At 40.2% G+C, this 18,903-nt stretch overlaps 1 protein-coding gene across 9 annotated transcripts in view; it reads left to right on the top strand.

The window, feature by feature from the left end:
* The first annotated feature begins 1,277 nt into the window (after window positions 1-1,277).
* Window positions 1,278-18,903, top strand: part of CTNNBIP1 (catenin beta interacting protein 1) — a 34,790-nt gene continuing 17,164 nt past the window's right edge. Inside the window, exons 1-6 of one of the 9 annotated variants that reach the window (XM_049799317.1) lie at window positions 2,007-2,089; window positions 6,007-6,086; window positions 8,833-8,919; window positions 15,637-15,756; window positions 16,404-16,491; window positions 18,351-18,440. The gene's annotated coding sequence lies outside the window, so the exon portion shown is untranslated. Of the gene's footprint in view, window positions 1,367-2,006; window positions 2,090-4,669; window positions 4,713-6,006; window positions 6,087-8,832; window positions 8,920-15,636; window positions 15,757-16,403; window positions 16,497-18,350; window positions 18,441-18,903 lie in introns of those variants that run through there. The other 8 variants (XM_049799296.1, XM_049799328.1, XM_049799297.1 and 5 more) reach the window with 8 other exon arrangements.

Below are 18,903 nucleotides of genomic sequence, written 5' to 3'. Positions count from 1 at the left end.
TACTATAATGCTAAGATGTCACCTTGCTTGATAGCTAAACATCTCAGTAAGCTTGATGGTAACAAACTAAGATGGGGCAGAAGCTGATTCAGACTCAGTGTTTTAAGAAAATAAATCTTAAAATTCTCCAAAGGTAGAGGAAGCCTTATAGTATCTCTCTCTGCTAAAACGCTTTCTAAATAAATGCAGGATGTTACATTGATACTATGTAAGATTGCATTATGCTGTTGTACAGTCAGCCAGCTAAATTAGAAGAGCTAGACAATACTTAGTCATAAAATGGTGTTTTGCCCATGATGTTATCAGTAAGAAAATTCATACTATTGCAAAGATGCAAATGATGGCTTAATTATACGCTCCTACTAGCATAAGATGCTTTTAGATCTTTCCCTCAGACTCATGTACTGTGCTAATTAACAGTAATCCAACTGGAGGATCCCAGAGCAATGCTTCTGCATATTTTTTTCAGCTTATGCTGGAGCTCTTATGTTCTTGTCTTAAATAATTAATAATCATTACTGCCTGCTGTGCTGTGGGTATGTGCTAGTGATCTCGGATCCCAGCATATTTGCACCATTCCTGTTCCTGTCAGCAGCTTGGTTTTGCTCTTTGCATAGGCTTTCATGTTAAGACCTTCATTAACTGGCAGTGGGGTATGGATTTCAGTGGCATCAGGCTTTGATGTCGTTAAGTGGCAAGCTGTTAAAGGAAGTGCCACCTATTTCATTACTGTGACTGTTTTTATGCAATTAAGTTAAATACCAAGTGTAAAACAGATGCATTTTGTTAGATAACACTTAGTACACAAAGCATTTTCATCTTCGGGAATTTTATACTTACCTTGCTGACCCCACCAATGCGTATTATGGGTAAGCAGCATCACTGTTAAGCCTAGTGGGAAACCAGAATGCATATTGGTGATGGCAGGGCTGATGAACCTTTGATAGCTTCTGTCTTTTTTTTTTTTTTTTTTTTTTAATTAATTTCTCTTTGTGTTCGCTGTGGTTTTACTCTGCTTCAGTCTATCTAGGGGAAGGATTACTTTATTTTTGAGCGCTTGTATGACCAAAAGGCTATTCATTGTCGTTGGAGGTTGTCGGAAGATGGCAATTTCTGTATTTGCTGAGTTAGCTTGAATTAAGCTGATTTTTGCAGCGTCTTTAACTTTCTTAGCATAGTATTACGGGAAAGTGGTCACGTAACCTGTTTTAACGTTAATGTGATCTGTCTAATACGGCACTACCGCAGAAGCGCTCCTCAGCCTTGCCCCGCTGAACAGGACAGCTGGAGGCGAATTTCGCATGAGGTCACGGAGACGCTCGGCACCACGTAATTTCAGTGTCTGACTCAAAGGATGTTTCTCAAGGTAAGCACATGGCTAATACCAGGAACTCGCCTGCCTGCTCCCCTCTGCCGCCAGCCTCCCGTACGTCACCTATCCCGACGGAGAAGCTCTGTCGCCGCAGCCCGTGGCGATAGGGAGGGGGGGGTCGGGGGGGGGGGGGGGGTAGCCCCTGACCGCCTCAGGTTTGCCGCTCGGCCGGACCTGGCTGCCCTCCCGCGGCCCCCGGGGAGCTGTGCCGAGGGCTCCCGGCAAAAGCGGGCCCCGCAGCGGCGCGGCCTTCGCCCTCCGCTCCCGCCCCGTCTCCGCGGCGGCGGCGGCTCCCGCCTGGGCGCGGCGCGCCTCGGCCCGGCCCGCTCCTGCCTGCGGGCGGCGCGCCGGCCCCGCCCCTTCCCCGGCGCGCCCCGCCCCTCGGCGGCTCGGCCCCGCCCCTTCCTCCCGGCCGGCTGTCGGGTGGTGCCTGCGGCGCCGCCGCTGCCCTGGGCGCCGGGACGCGGCGGGTCCCTCCCCCGGAGCCGCCCAGGCACCTCCCTCCCTCCCTCCCGCCCTGCCTCCCGCCCGCCCGCCCGCCCGCCTTGGGCCGCCGCGGTGAGTCACGACGGAGGAGGCGGCCGCTCGGCTCCGCTCCGCTCCGCTCGGCTCGGCTCGGCTCCGCTCAGCTCGCCCGCCCGCCCGCGCTCAGCGCGCCCGCCCGTCGCCGCCGCCCGTGCCGCAGGACCGCCGGGGCCGGCCCGGCCCCGCACTCAGGTGAGCGCGGCTGCCCCTTTGTGCGCGGCGCCCGGCCGGGAACAAAGGCGCTCGCCCGGGCCGGGGCGCCGCTCCGCCGGCCCCGGGCCTCCGCGCCTCCCCTCTGCCGCCCCGCTGGGGCCGGCTCCCGCGCCCCTTCCCCGGCCCGGCGCGGAGCCCGGCTCGGGGCCGCGGCCCCTGACCTCCCCGGGGCCCGGCGGCGGCCGAGCGGTCGCGGTCGCCGTCGCTGGCAGGCCGTGGCCCCGCCGCACAGGTACGGGAGGTGCCTTCTTAATTTTCTGGCATCATCTCTTACGTCATGTGGCACCCTGTTTCACGGCGGCGGTGTCCCACCCCAGCAATGGCTGCATTTTTGTGGCAGGTGAAGTCATTCCCACGTAAAGCTGCTTAAGGTGCGCTGGAGCCGCCGGGAGGGCAGGTGTCACGTCCACGGGCAATAAAACACAGAATACTGGGACGCCCCGGGTCGGGGCAGCCCCCCCCCCCCCCCCCCCCCACACACACACACACGTTTGTGGTACAAAAAGTGTGGGGTGCCGCACGGCGTCCTGGCCCCCGGCACGAAAACTCGCGTGGGAAAAACGCCTCGGCCGGTATTTAATAGAGGGCTTCACTTGGAGGTAATTTCTACCTTGGCTAAAAATTGTGTTTCTAGAGCATCTGAAGCAGCACTCCGTAACTTTCCATTTAGCGTCAAGGTGGACAGTATTTGCTGGCACACGGTAGTTCCGTATCTCTTGGAAAGAGACGCGAGAGAGGAACAGCATCGTTTTCTGAATCGGAATACGTTAGCGCTCTTGAAAGCAGATGAGAGATGATACTAGTTTCTGCTTAACATCCAGATGTGCTTCACAGGGTACATTTGAGTCTCAGACTTGCATTTGCTTTCTCCTCAAGAAGAGAATATTTTGCTCTGTTGTATATCATCTTTTATTTGACCGTTCCTCATCTTGGCACGTTGAACAAAATAAGCTTTGATGCTCTGCGAGATGAGAGCAAGACGTTCTGCAGATGTGGTGGTTTAAAGAAAACAAAATACCAAACTCCAAAAAACAACAGACATTAGAGGCAAGTTAGGTATGCTGTTCAGTTTTCTGACCTGAGTTAGCTCCAGTGGGGCAATAGGTACATCTACTGAGTATTTTAAGAACATAATTTTTAAATATATGTACAAAATCAAAATTTTAGATTTAGTTTTTGTTGGCCACTGAACTTGCAAACTGTCAACTTCTCTTGCCCTTGGTATTTTTGGAGCTCACATGTGGTGTGAAATAGCCTGCTGAAGGAGAAACACTATGTAAATGGTGAAAAGCGAGCTTGTGGGGATAACAAGTCTAAACCACGTACTTCAGGGGGCTTGTTTTGAAAGTATGGGTATTCAAGGTGAGCAGGCATACAGAAAGCTACATATTACTACTTTTTTAAAATGTGGGCTTATTTTCTTACCAATGTAAAAGATACTGTTTGCTTTGACAGACTGATTCAGCTGGAAAATGGTGGCAGGTGTACTTCAGATACATTGGAGTTGCTCCACTTTGCCGTTAGCTGAAAAAGCATCACCCCTTTCATTGTTATCTCTGGCATCTTGGTAGAAATTGGCAGCTTCGGTATAATTTAGTATTGCTGGTACATGGATTTGCATGCTCTCTTAGCTGATGCGGTGCATCGTAACAGTGTAAATCTATGAGGAAGCACGTAGAATGGAACAAATGCAAGAGCAAAGGCCATTTTGAACAAGTTAACTGGTAATTGGTTAGCTGAAGTTTTATGCCTTACCTAAAATTGCTTCAAAGCAGTAGTTCTCTTTTAGTTCATTTTAAGCGTTGCAACAGAAGTTATGAGAAGTTATATAGCACACAGAAGTGCTTTCAGGATTCTTTTTGACATCCATGTGGGAAGATAGTGAAATCTTCATCAGGAAAATCATCCCATAGCCTGATAGGAGTCATTGTAATAAATACGTATCAGATATACCGTGGCTGTCGCTTGCCTGAATGCCTATTTGCAGTTGTGTATGGGAGCTCTGTGTACTGCACAGGCAACGTAGGTGTGTGGGGAAGAGGGCTATTTGCTCACAACGTGAACTGAAGCTTCTGTTGTCCTAACAAGAATTGGTTAATGCTCATACGTTTCCCTAGCTATACAATGTAATAATGTTAAGTACTAGGGCTGCACAGAAAGCAAGTTCTGAATCATGATTTTATGGGACGTGTGTAGTTGTATCAATTCCTGCTCTCTTCCATCCTTTGCCATTTCCCTCCTTCCCCCATCCAGGGTTTTAGAGTACTTAACTTTGCAAGAGGAGAGAGGTTTCCGAAACAACTTGTATTATTTTCTAAACAAAACCAAACGTGAACTGAAACAAAACCTAAATTTTGTAATGGCAAACATTGACTGTGATATACATCTATTGCTGAAAATTAAAAATCATCCTGCGGTTGCACGCAGGCAAATAAAGTGAACATCTAAATGTGTTTGATACGGTGAAACTAATGTTAAAGGTTAATGCGTTGCCTAGGAAACAACTTGAGTGAAATCGATCTATTTATATTAGTTTAATATGGTTTTTTTCCTCTCCAGAATGTTTGTCATCTGTAACCAACATAAACATTTATGATTTTTAGTAAGTATTTCAATTAGTAAGTTGTTGTTGACTATAAAGCATCCCTCCCGAGCATCTGACCTAGTTTTAAGCGTCAAAAACGCGCCCAAGTGCTGTGCATACAGAAAGGCAATAGGCTTTTCGAGGCTGCTGTTGAATGTGCTTGGAGAAACTTACAGCAGAGTTTTTTTCCAAAACAGAAGGATTGGGTATCTTCAGAAATATTTCTATACATGTGGATGCAAAACTATTTCTTATTATCGCAAGCTGTCATCAGATTGGATTTCCTGCTGAAATCCAACACGGACAGTAGCAGCTGTTACAGCTATACCACACCATTGTGTACCTAATGCGGAATTGATTGAACCTGATGTTAATGTTTTTAATTGGAAAAACTGTCATCCTAATAAAAATGCCAAATATTTGTGTTCTGGGAGTTGGCATAAGTGTTGTAGCTAGAAGGTAGTTATAATTCAATTTTTAGATAGTAAAAGTAAAGTACTTTTTCTGCTGTGTTTCCAAATATGATAATAGTCATGATGGTAAAGCTGGTCAATCACGTTCTTTATTTAAACTCTCAATGTGGTGCTTCTGGAACAGTATGGTGGGATATTCAGCCAAAAATAAACCTTAACTTATAATAAGAAAGATGTAAAAAAAAAAAATCATAGTGTTTAATAGTTTTAATTGAGTCCTCTTTAAAAAAGCATGTAATCCTTTATGTTTTTCCAATAGACTAACCGTGAAACCCGTTGTATCTTGTAAGATTCTCTCTTGAAAATATCCATATATAAGTTTTGGGGGTTTTCTGTCTTCAGTGTTAAACCGCATAACCAGAAACCATACATAATTCATATTCATAATGCTTTCTAAAAAAAATTCTTTTAAAATAACTCTCTGCATCACAGGTATTAGAGATATATTTTTTTTTTGTTCAGTTTGAGAGCTTTGATTTGCTGGAAAAGTAAAAGTATTCATTAATTTAATTCCAGTAAAGCTATTGCATGTATACAAGTATGTGAATAGTCTCAGAAGATGTTTATGTTTTGATGCTGATGTACACCAAAGATGTAACTTATTGGAATGAAAACGTTTTGTCACATACTCCACATCCTAAGAAATGTTGGTAGTCTAATGGTCTCACTTCTGAGTACATGAGAGAAATGAGATGTAAATAGGTTTTAAATGTACTAAAAACTTTTTACCAACAAACTTTATTTCACTTAGAAAAAAACAACAAACTACTGTTTGCTGTTGTTGATGCTGTTGTATCTCTGAGAATGGATGAGACTTACAGTTCTTTTTCCTTTTAAAGAGCCATGACCTGTCTGTGAACTTCGATTGGCTTAAGAAAGCAGATAGACCAGAATGAGCAAAACTACGGCGTGTTAATAGGTGAGAAGAAACCAAAGATCAGCAAAATAACCGGAAAATGTTAGTTGGTAATTGAATAAGGACAACACTCTTCTGACCCTGGGATTTATTTTCAGACTCAGTGTTGGGGAAGCATTATGTAACAAATGCTCAAAAAAATGAGGAAGGTTAATTTGTTGTTTCTGCTCGCTACTGGTGATTTGACAAAACTTCACAATGCTTTTGTATGGTTTAAATCTCAGCTTGAATTTAGGAAGTGTCATCATATTTCTTGCTTTTCAGTAAGTATTTTCAAGGTTTTACAGAATATCAAATCTGTCAAGCCTGTTTTTCTTTTTTAAAAAATAATATCTCTATATCATAATTATTAATGCTATTTTAGAAACAAACAAACAAAAAAACCCGCCACAACGTAAAAATCTCATCTGGAGATAAACTGCCATGAAAAAAAAAAATAAAATAAATTCAACTTCTTGCGTTATTAGAATTCTTGTGACTGACTAAATTAGCTGCCGATTGGGGAACAGAAATGGAGCCAATAGATTTGTACAACCATCACACATGTCTCAGGATGTTCTGGTTTATTTCCTGTAAATACGTAGACCAAGAATTTATTTGATTTTTCAGAAAGTCCATTTTCTTTATGTTACGAGGGTAACTAACAAATACGGAAGCAACTTAAGTAATCAACTCTGTTTACAACCATGACCAAGCTCTGAAACTTTCTGACTCAATTTATCCTTCTATAAAATTAGTTGACTGCTTCACAGGAACGTTAAGATGTTTAATCAAAGTGTAATTGTTTTGCCTCTGAACTCATCCAGGTCCTGATTCAATGCACGTTGAAGTCAGTGAGGAGCTTTTAATTAATTTCATTGAGCTTTAATTAAGTATACATGTACGCACACCCATGTACACTTAAAGGAAATGTGACCTAAATTTTTGCAGCAGAGTTTCTGTAAAGGAGCAGTGTAGATACTGAAACAGTTTAAGGTAAACTACTGATGGAAGGCTTTTCGTAGAAATGACAAGGGGATAGTGCAGCTGTGGTGACCTCTGGTGCCTGTTGCCATACTAATGTAATTTTAATAGAGTTTCCTAACTTTGAGCGAGTAGATCTTAAATGGAAAACTGAAAATGTCATTGTGTCCTGGTAGCTCGCTCAGTTGGTCGGGGGAGGCAATATCAGACTTTAAGATAAACACAGTTAACTGAATGTTTATGCAAAAATGGTCAGCAATAACACACTTAAAATATAATTAACTTTAAGGGTTGATGCCAAATTGAGAAAAATAGGAGCATTCACATCTGCTTAGCTGCTTTTTTTCAGGAATGTCTGTAGATGCCAAATAATACTCATTGGTTTAGGTGGAATTCATGAAAGGTTTTACTTAACTTGAGGGGTCGGAAACATCAGATTTTTTTAAACGGAACTTTTATCAGTGAAAATTTGGTCAGCAGCTACAGGCAACTCAGCAAAATAAACCTTTCACAATTCACATAAAACTGTTTGCAGCGGTTTTCTTAACGTTTCACTGTTGTGATTCTTAGTTCACTAGCTCTTACAAAATAAGGTTTAAACTTTAAATAAAATCTGTATGCATAATAGCGGGTATGAGAAAATACAGTTTTGGCACCTTGTTTTTAATATATCCATTTCATTGTACTTTTCTTGGTAGCTGCAATTTTTTTACAGAACTGCTATAAGCTCCTTCCTTTTGTTGAGAAATTCAATATAATAAAGATGTACCGTAATTGTACAAATGGTTTGGGAAGTGCAGAAATCTGTCTGCAACTTCAGTTAATTCCCTTTCACCATTCTACCTTAAATTGGTGGTTGTTTCATGTAGTCCTGCTCATGGAAACTTTCTGAAGTGGTCTGGAATCTTAGAGTAGTTTTAACTTGTAGAATGATCAGCCTTGTATTGAGCATTGTTGTTAGTGGTCTCTGAGCTAACACCTTTTGTTATTATTGGTATATATTGGAGTTTGATTAATCAAAATACGTATTGTTGCATCTGCATGATGCCCCCCATTTTTAGCGGAGTGATTGCCATTTATCCTGTAAAAGCATCGAATTTTACGTATATAGGCGTTCTCGAAACAATCCGTTTTAAGTATTTAATTTCATTAGTGTTGGTCTCTGAATGAATCAAACTTTCCACACAATTCCATGTACAGTTTTCCATGCATCTCAGCTTGGTTGCCTTTAACATATTGCATTCTCAATCTTGCCTGTTATTCTTCCCGTTTCCATTGTACTCTGAAATCAGTCAGTCCCAGCACTGATTGGGCCTTGATACAACCCTTAAAAAAACCCTGTAGTCAGTAGTTTATTTCTCTCCAGCCTATGTGTGTTTGTTTGTACAGTAGTGCTAAAGGGAGATTTCTGCTGTCAAACTAATGACCTCATACAGGTTTATTTCACAGTTCAGGGCTAATATAATTAAGGTAACATTCAAAACTGTGGCTAGGGAGGAAGGAAACTGCATTCCTTTTCCTGAGAAATAGGAAGTCTCTTGAAGGCAAGATTTCCTTCCTTGTAATCCCACTTTACCAAAAATTACAGAAAGCAAAATGTCTGTGGTAAAATTGGTGTGTAATTAGGAATTTGTTTTAAACTTGTGAATGTTAAAAGTCCTCTCTTAAAATTGACAAGGATTTTCTTCCTTCCTCCTCTCTCCATCAGATATCTTTGCAGCATGGTCTTGTTTGGTGACCTAAAGAAGGTAACAAAAATCCTTTTTTTGTGCTTTTTGTTTTTTAGTAAGTCCTTCAGAGAAGAAGGAACTGGCATACTTTTGCACATATGATTAAAACAGCTATTTAGACCAGTTTATGAAACGCCATTGAGGTAAGTTCTCAAGGAGTATTATTTTATGAAGGCCCTAGAAGCAGGGCTCACTTGCCCATATTATCCAATAATATTAACAATGCTAACAGATCACTGAGGAGGCAAAGGTTTTGTGTTGTCATTAGTGCAAAAAAGATGATCAAGGAATATATTCATATTAGACAAATAGCCATTAAATCTTAGTTCAACTTTCAGCAAGAGGTAATAATAAAATACCTCTCTAAATGGTTTAAAAAATTAAACCATACATTGATTCAAAGCTGAAACCATTTCTTTGCTTTTTTGGTTGTGGAGAGCATCCATGGGAAAAGTGGCACAGTGTGGTTGTTTTGTTTTGTTTTTTTCCTTCTCGAAAGAGGCACAATAAGTAGGTGTCACAAGGGGTGTATTTATCACATTTTACAGCAGATTTTATTGATGTATGAGGCCGGAACAATATTTCATGTTGTTGTCCAATGGTTAGGCAATTTTAGTAGTCGAGAGCTATTAATCGAAGTGTCTCTGGTCCTAACACTGTACTTTGATACAGTATTGCAAAACATTAAAATGCTAAGTAGTCACCAACATAATAACAGCTCATGTTTTAATTGCTTTAAAAAAAAATCTAGCCATCATCTCTCTATTGTAAAAGATCTGTAGGCATTTTTAGTGTAAAATTTATATGATCTGGCATTAATGATGTTCAGATGTCAGTATAAATTACAGGGCAGCATAGGTCACGTTTTAAATTGAAAGCTATCTGTAATATGCTAGGCATCTGTAGAAAGATACTATGTTGATGAGTACCAAAGAAATGCCTATAAATGGTGCTTCAGTGAGTGGCATAGTGGGGAGAAATCCTTTCAGTAGGCATTACTCATGATGTCTGCCATTTCTGGTTAAATATAACAATGCAGTGTGCTTAAGCTGATGAGAAGTTGTTCGCTAGACCACAGGCAGTTTGACTCCAAATACAGGACCTCTGTTTTTTGGGGGCTTTTACTGCATGCTTGTAAATTGAAATTAGATGTTATTGTTATTTTAACTGCTTACGGATACTTACTGGAATTTTGCCTAGTCTGATTTTAGATTGTGATGGTTTATGATTGGTTAATAGTGTCACTTGCCTTTTTGTTAAAGTTGATTGAAACATCAAATTTTGCACTAGATGTAGTTTAATTTAAAAAATCTGAATACAAGAACAGTATTAATGAAACTATTTGGCTGAAAACGTACCAAATACTGAAGTGCTGCTCCATTAGCACTGCTGGTAATTCTGAATGTGTGCCTGTTCATGCATATTTCTGTTTCCTCTTCCGTTTCTAGCCACCTGAGAATTACTGAAGGAGGCAGAAAAAACATCCTGCACCTTGTGGGCATATATATAAACTTGCATCAGTTTTGACATTGTACTCTGTTGTGTAGGCATGGTAGGCTTATTTTAGGTTCATTATGAAGACTGAACAGATTTCTTGTTTCTACAGTCAACTAATTCTTTATCACTGTTTATGCTTCATGAACGTAGGGTGTTTGTCCTGTGTATTAAGTTATTTTTTAGCCTGTTGAGTTTAATTTCTGTATTATAAATGGCAGTCTTCAGTAAAACCCAGTTTCAATGCTAATGATCTGTAAGTGTCCAGAGGATTGCGAGTCCAGCGTTACCACTTCTTGCAGAGCTGCTTTGAAAACATGACTTTGGTATAAAGCTGATTGACATTACAAGAAAATGAAGTGACCACAATTAATGGTCTTGATCTTCCTTGTGTATGTTTGTGTATTGGCCTTGGTTCAGTTTCTGCAATGATCATAGAACAGATGTGCTGCAGGAGGCTCTGTCATTGGTGTTAATAATTAATAGTCCAAAAATATGGTACTTCATAGGTGGAGGTGTTATATGCGTACATATTTGTACAATGTGTGCAGCATGCATGCCATATAAAATGGGATAGATATCTTGAAAATAATTCTTGATTCTTCTAAGCTGTTGATGAAATTTTTACCTATTATCGGTGCTCCATTTTTTCACTGGTTTCTGATTCAAGTTAAAATCAAACTATGAAAATAAAGCTAATGTCTTAGGAACAAGAAAAGGCATCTTAAGTTTGTTATGTCTATGTGCTGGAAACTTCATTTTCTGTTTCTGAAAAGATAGAGATCCATAGAAAGCACTGCCGTACAGTTTTGTTTTGATGACGCATGCGTAACACTCTTTTTATAGCAGTAATTCTTTTGTGTGGGATGCCTGGTGGTTAAAATCATTGGCTGTCTATCATTAGTGCCGTGTTTCCTGTCTAGAAGATTTGTAGCTTTGTTATAAATAGGGGAAGAGGTGCATGAGCCTCTGTGAAAGATGCTAATGATTAGGGCAAGAGAAGCACTCGTCAGTCCAGCTGTTGAAGACCATCTTGAGTAAAGTATTGTAACATTCTTTTAGAATTGTTTCTTTGACTGGGATAGAATTTGTGTATAAACTGCCGTAGCTAAGTGTTGTCACTTTTTAAAGAATTTTTGACAAATTCATCTTTGAAGTGTGAGTACCTTTGTGAAATGAAAGTCTTTTTTTAAGATTTTGTTGCTGTTACTACGTTTAATTTCAGAGGCTTAAAGTTGACTGACATGAACTACCTAAAAAACCTGTGCTGCCTCTTTTTAACTGTATGAGACATGATAGATGTCTTCTTTTTTGAGAGTTTGCTGCTGTAGTACAGCAAAAAAAATAATCTGGTTTGTGTGTGTCTGAAGGTCAGGAGGCAAGCATTAATTTCATTAAAATGATGATTGTAATGGTAGGATTTTTTTGAGCATCGATGTAAGAACTGTTTTAGTATATTGGGAAGCTTTTTTGCATGTACCTCATTACTACTTTTGAAGTCCTTTTTGAAGCTCTGGAAAGGTGATCCAGCACTGGAAAAAATCAACCCGCTTGTTTTTACAGATTTTTTTCATGTCTAAATGGCAGTGGTTTGGGCTGTTTCCTGTCCCTCTTCAAGAGGGAGGACTGTACTGTTTTGTTAAAAATTTAAATCTAACATTTAAGAGATGTAAACCTACCACTGGCGTTCCAGTTGTAAATTGGCCAAAATCTGACACTGGGTTCAGATTCTGGTGAGTTAAAAGATAATACTGAACATAGGAATGAAGACCCAAAAAAACCTCCAAACCTCATATTTCAATTCTTACCATTCACCTATAAATAGGTAGCTGTTATGAATTCTTCATTGCCGTATCCTTCTAGAGATGGGAATTAATCCTGTCTCCAGCTGCCTGTGACTGAAGGTCATGAGTCAGACTGAATTAGAGGAAAATTTGTAGCAGGATTTTGCAGACTCTGGATCCTGACTTCAGGTTTCAGGCTCCAGCCTGGAAGGTTTTTAGGGCTCTAGCTGTTCTCTGTAAAATGTCATTTGAAAATTAACAAAGCTTAAAGGTGCAGCATCCCCTTGCACTTACAAGCTTCCCAGTATGACCATGTTTTAACCACTGAAGTACTCAATAGTAGAACTGTGGAGGCTAATAGCTTAACCTTGGATAATGATATCATAGAGTTAAAGGGACCTCTTCATGCTGGCTGTTAACTCAATTTGTGTAGTGCAAAGGAAACCTGCAGCGGTTGGTTTTATTCAGCATAACGCCTTATCTGAGCTTTTGTAATCCTATCCCATTAATTGAGGTTTTCAGCTGCCTTGAATAGAACCAGCCAAATTCAAGAAAAAAAAAAAAAAATTGTAGCTGAACTAACTCCTGTTGGATTTCTTTTGGCTATAATTGGAAATGATACAAGATATTAAAGAGGTAGTCAGCTGTGACTTACATTTTAAAGAGCTTGCCAGATGGCTGCTCTAAGTAGCCTAAATTATTAAAACCGAATACATAAAATACTACACTTACTCACAGCTCACTGCTTCCCCCCCCACTAATTTAGGCTGTGCAAATTCCTCAATTTCACTTTTTTTCCCCCCATACCAGTAAAATGTGGATGTTAGGAATTTCAGCATTACAGAGGACTACAGCGTTGGAAGGAATATGTAATTTGAAGGAACAAAAACTGGTGTTGCTTTCTCATTGCATTAAATAAGCATGTCTTTAAGTGGGATGCTTAAGTAGTTTGCCTTATGCAAAATTTACAAACATCCCATTTTTTAGTGTCTTTTTTTCTTTTTCTGTTGGGATGTGAGATTTTTTTGGTGGTTTGTTTTTGGGACGGGGGGGGGGGGGGTAAAGGGATGATGGGAGGGAGTCAGAGTAATTTAGAAGTTCTTTATTATGAAGCCATCTGTGGTATTGTCCAGCAGAGAAGGCCTTCCAGGTTTTGAATTAATGAGTATGGGAGGAAGTGAGGGAAATAAAATTACGAATCTGTAATTTTCAGTTGCTGTGTGTTAGAATGTTCCTCTACTGAAAGCATTTGGTTAAAACAGTTCTTGCGGGTGAGCTTGAGTTTCCTTAGGAGCAGTTTCCATGTAAAACAGACGAGTTAAACTCGGTTTGAGTAGAGATTTCTCCTGTCTATGTTTTTTTTTTTTAAGTGAAAACATGGTAGCTGATGTTAGAAAAAAAAAAAAAGCCGGGCTAACTGCAAAGGCAATATTTTTTCATTACATACTGTTGTGTCTAGGGTCAGTAATTGAAGAGAAAGCTGGTATGATTCTTTAGTTCGGTTTTTGGGGGAAGGATTATATTGTATTTTCATTATAAACTTTACAGGACAAGTAATGATGTGGAGAGGGAGGGAAGCATCTTTTAATGCTAGTGGAAAAGGTTAAAAATACTTAATCCCCTTCTACTTTGGCAACATACTTGTAAAGTAGCCCAACTGTTTTTCAGTGTAGATGTATCTACGTCTTCTGGTTCCAAACCCACATCCAGTTTACTCTCATCTCTAACTTACTGCCTTGCTAGAAAGTGTAACTTCAGTCTACAGCATTTTGCGTGAAGGGGATAGTCACACTTTCTTTTGCCAAGAGGACAGGATTGCACATACCCTTTCTGCAGCCAAAGATCGGTTTGGTAGGCAGACAAACAGGGATTGGAACGGGGATGTCAGGCGTGCTTGACTCTGCCCAGTCCACATGTTGGGCCTTGCAAAGCAGAAGGCATTCCTGTGATCCTCACCCAGCCCTTCTGCAGGCAGCATGGGGAATGAAGTGCTGTAGAACAGGACAGTTTTTCCATTTGTTTACTGACCAACCTCGTTTGCTACTTGGGAAAGGGCGGGAATGTTTTTAAACTCAAATTTATTGCTTTGGCAAAGCTGGGCTGGCAGTTTTGGCTGAAATATATAGATCTTTCTCATTTATTATTCTGTCTTGTGAACCATTAAAAATAAATGAGAAATAAATTTCATTCCTTATGCCTACCAAACAAGGGGAAATTAGGTGACCCAATTATGTCCATTTGCACTGTGTTGGATACAGCAGGACAAGCTTGTAGGATTTAGTCTTTTAACACAGTCTAGTGAAGAATGTAATTATTTCAGACTAAAACTACAGCTTTTGAAATGCACAGGTTAGTCTTTTTTTGTGAGAAAGGAATTGAATAATGGCATCGGAGGGTAGAACTGTGCTTAGCTGCAAAATAGATAAGGTATTGGCAGCCCAAACTTTCCTGTTGGCATTGCACATCTGCCTCACCCTTACCTGGAGAGACCAGTTCCAGATTTTATAGTGCGTTCTGCATGGCTTCATCATCAGCCTTTGGCATCTCTTCCTTTAGTGCTAGTAATTCAGGATATGATTACCAGAAATTCAGCTGAGACCCCAGTATTTCTTTGCTTAGGCCATTAAGTATCAACGAACATGTAACTGGGCTTCTGAATAGCTTTGGCTATTCATTCTTTTCAGTGAACAGCTTTCCAGTTGAGTTCTGTTTAATGCTGTGGGGATTCCTTCAGTCCAGTACATGGCGGTTCTTGTTTTTCTATCTCCTTGTCTGGCTTTTTGTGCTGAAAATACAGATTGAAGTGTTATCATTCAAGGAATGGTTCTTATATGTAATATAGCATAACTGCAAGAATAGGTAAATAAATGAATTCTGTGTTTTAACTATAAACAGTAGGATTCATTAGTGCTCTTGATAAAAGGTTGTTTATAATGTATGGGATGTGCAAAATTTGGTTTTATCTCTGCTGATCAGCAGACATTCAGCTGCCAGCATCCTGCATTTGGTGTGTTGCATTCTGATGCTGGTTCAATTTCCTTATGCTGTTGTAATTCAGTGACACGTACTTGAAAAACATGTTTCTTTTCAATTAGTGTGCTTTACATTTTACCATAAAAATCTCATTTAACCTAGCAGTGTTTGGGGAAGCAGCATGATCCCGTACGTGGCAGAACCTAACATTAAGACTTTGACCTTTTTCCATCTACCATATGGACATCTCTGAAGTTGTAAACGTTACTTCAATGCTTTTATGGTTTTCCGTATGTTAAAAATACTCGTCGTAGCTCGGACCCTAGTGTAAACCATTGTAAGGAAGTAGAATTATTAGGATAGAAGGATAAGAATGGATTGCAACTGGAGTCTTTGTGCTTAGAATAGTTTTCATTTCATTTCCACGGTAAAGCACCTTGCGTGGTTTCATCTGTTCTTAAATCCTGGCTGGGAATGTAAGCTTATTTGGACAAGAGGAATTCTGATTGTAAGTTTGAGAAATGGTTTTATGTTCTTGTATTCTGGTGACACCTAAGTTGGAAAGTGAGTTACTTCTTTTTTTTTTTTTTTTTCTCACGCTCATGGGAGTGCATGGTATGAGTTAAGCTTTGACAGAACCTCATGACCAGAAGAAAATCTGAATCTTGCTTTCTGTGGTAGAAGTGCTGATTGGTGTGACGAGCCCAAGCAGCTGTTTGTAGTACCTGGGTAAGTGTAGAGAGGCTTGTGTGAGGGTCAAGTGATACAGACATACCCGAGTCCTGCAGCATTAATAGACTAAATGAAGCAGTCACCACTTCTTTAGACAGAGACAAAAAATTGGAACTGAGCGTAGGCAAAATAAACAATGTTCTGACCTTGCAGGAGTAAAAGGTGGATATAGGTGAGCAAAGAAGCAGAATTCAGAGCTGGTAATTGCAACTGAGGCAAAGAATTACCCGATCTGAAAAATGTTTCAGGGATGGATCATTGTGTAGCACACAGGTCTATTGGGACTCAAGATGGTGGGCAGAACTTGTGCTAGTAGTGATTCAGCTGTTCCTCAGCTGTCTTGCTAAACTCTTTCTCATATTTTGCACTTCTTCCCTCCCACCCTCAAAATACACAGTTGCAAAATATTTTTAGATCTTATTTCTTAGGGTTTGTTAGAGATGAATGTGGAAGTGTTGATGTGTAGTTGAAAATGTTGGAAGTATGAGCTGCTGTTTAGATTAGGTAGGAACAAGTTGGTAGGAGAAACCTCTGTGTGGCTTTGGACTGGTCACCAGGCCTTTTAATCTTACTTTGTTCTCATACTTTTAGGAAAAAGTAATGAAACCTCTTTTTTTTCTTTTTTTTTTCTTTTCTTTCTTCAGTCATTTTTGGAGCCTTTAGCAGTAAAGGTGCTTGTAATTCAGAGGATGTGCCCTATGGTTTAGCAGAGAAGTTCTCAAGTTCTGAGAGGTGAGGTGAGTTCAGCTGGGGGCAGCCACGTGGATCAGACAAAGACAGTGTGTTTTGGGTGCTGCTGCTGACCTGTAGAGGGACTAGACTTTTGCTTGAAAGTAAAACTGTCTATGATATAAGCCTTCTGGCTGGTCATGAAAATGGCCTGTGGAGGCTATTTTGGTTCTCAGCTGAATTCCTCTGAATTTATAGGGTTAGGAAAACATTTGATCTCTCTGTTTTCATTTGTATTTGGTGTTAAATATAACAAACGCATGGATTGCTATTATTTGCCATTTGGGTGTGCGTGGGGAATTTTAATGGTAGCTGTAAATACGCTGTTATTGTCAGTAGGACAGAAGTGCATCTCAGAAGTGATTACTTCCCATGCTCTAATCCTTTTCTTTAGGAAGGAGTTCCACGGTTGTGTGGTGACTATTTGTACAGTGGTGGTGGTAGGGGGGGTGTGTGTCTTTGAAGTCCATAGAAATGAGAACAGCAATTAGTTACTGCAAACGGTCCTCTTGTCAATGCTGTACGTAATCTTTCTTGGGACTACATTGCATATTTAGAGGGCAAGAACAGTGAGAACTAATTAGTGAGGTAGGGCTTAAATAATCCTTTCAGAGCAGTCAATTTCTCTTCTCTGGAGAGGTAAAATGATTCTTTTAAGCCATTGATAAAGCTCAGCTGCTTCCAACACTTATTAGTAAAAGACACTAGAGAACCTATGGGCAAAGCTAGCAGGTATTTTGGATTCGGTGTTTCTCTGATGAACCTGGTTTACAGAACAATTGAGTAGCTCTAGCTACTGCAGTTGTGTTTCCTTGCTAGTAATAACATCTGCGTGGGGTGGTGAACAGCCATGAAAGAAATTGAATTAGTCTAGATCTGCATTCACTTGTTGACCACCAAAAAAAAACCCCAAAAAACACCAACCCACCCAAAAAACCAAACTATGTTTGGTAAATTTAAGCTGGACCATTAACAAATGGTGCAGATACGCGTGTATTTCCTAATCAGAAGCTTGTTAATTACGTACAGCAACTTATGCTATTAATTCCATGATTCTAGCTGCGATGCTGTCCTGAGTAGCAGGCACTTGCTATTTCATTGCACATTACAGAGGGCTTGAACTGTCACTTCATTTGTGAGATTGAGCTGCTTGCCTTAGAGGCTTATGTGATGGATAGGATGAGTTATAAATTCTTACCATGCCCTGATACCCAGTGTCAGTTGTAAAATACGTTCAGAAATATGTCACAAGTCTTAAAAAAAAAAAAAAAAAAAGTCTGTAACTGTTAGCTGTTGGTGACTGAACAGTGAGGTTGGTCTGAAAAATTCTGCACAAAGAGATTTCCAGCCCAGCTTTCAAGTGCCAGTCTTGGTAATTGCTATATTCAGATAACATATGCATAGCTGAAAACAACAATTTTGGTCAAAATCAGCATGCTTGACATTTCTCCCTAGTTTTCCTCAAATCTTTGGTAAGCTATGCCTGGGGTTTTTTGTTGGTTTTTTTTTTTTTTTACTAGAAGAAATTACGTGTCACAACGTTTATTGGTTTTTCCAGGGAGTTGGGTTTTATGCTGAAAGGTTCTTAAAGAATGCAAAGCTTGAATGCATTCCATTCTCAAGTGATTGGGAATGTCATTGGTATGGTTAGGGTGTAAATCTTGCAGATGAAGAATAGCTTGACCTTTAAAAACCTTACACTTTAAAAAGGGTCTACAAACTCCAGACAAGCCTACAGTTTTACAAATTTTGGCTAGACCGTGTTCTAAAGAAGGCTGTGATTCAAAGCATATTGAATGAAGGGTCTTTCTGGTTTTCAACTTTGTGTATTTCTGTAATGCTTTGCTCATTTGTTTTCACAGGGCAGTTTCCTCATACATTTTTTCCAGCTACAATCATTAATCGGGACTGAACACGTGGGTTATCTGATCTTCTGTGGTTTTTAGAAGCAGGTATGTTGGCAGGGAAATCTCTGGTGTTTCATTGGTTGGGGACAGGGGGACCACAGCTTCATGTATGTGCCAGAAAGAATTGTAGGGTTAGGAAAGTTCTGCTTAAGTAAGGTTTCATTATGTATAGCATATTAATGTAGCTTTTTTGAGAAAGCAAAACTGATAAGTACTTTGATAAGATTTTTCAGTCCTTCATTTGTAAAGATGGCTTGTGCTGTCTTCTGGGCATATACTAGCTTTGTAAGTGGTTTTGGAAATTTACTGATGTAATATGTGCTGGGTAGTGTTGTCATCCTAAACCGTGTCTTATAAAAGATTTATGTAACAGAAACAGATATGTTAAGGTTTTTCATGCTGGAGTCTCACTACTGTCTTAAGACTTTTGTCTTCCTACTTTGATGTCATAAAGTAGGAAAAGCTATGGTGGCTGAGGCTATCACACAAAATAATTGCGCAGTGTATG

The sequence above is a fragment of the Accipiter gentilis genome, chromosome 1 (genome assembly GCF_929443795.1).
Source record: "Accipiter gentilis chromosome 1, bAccGen1.1, whole genome shotgun sequence".
Classification (NCBI taxonomy): Eukaryota; Metazoa; Chordata; class Aves; order Accipitriformes; family Accipitridae; genus Astur; species Astur gentilis.
The sequence above is the reverse complement of the archived record's forward strand: the minus strand, read 5'-3'. Positions and strand labels throughout refer to the sequence as shown.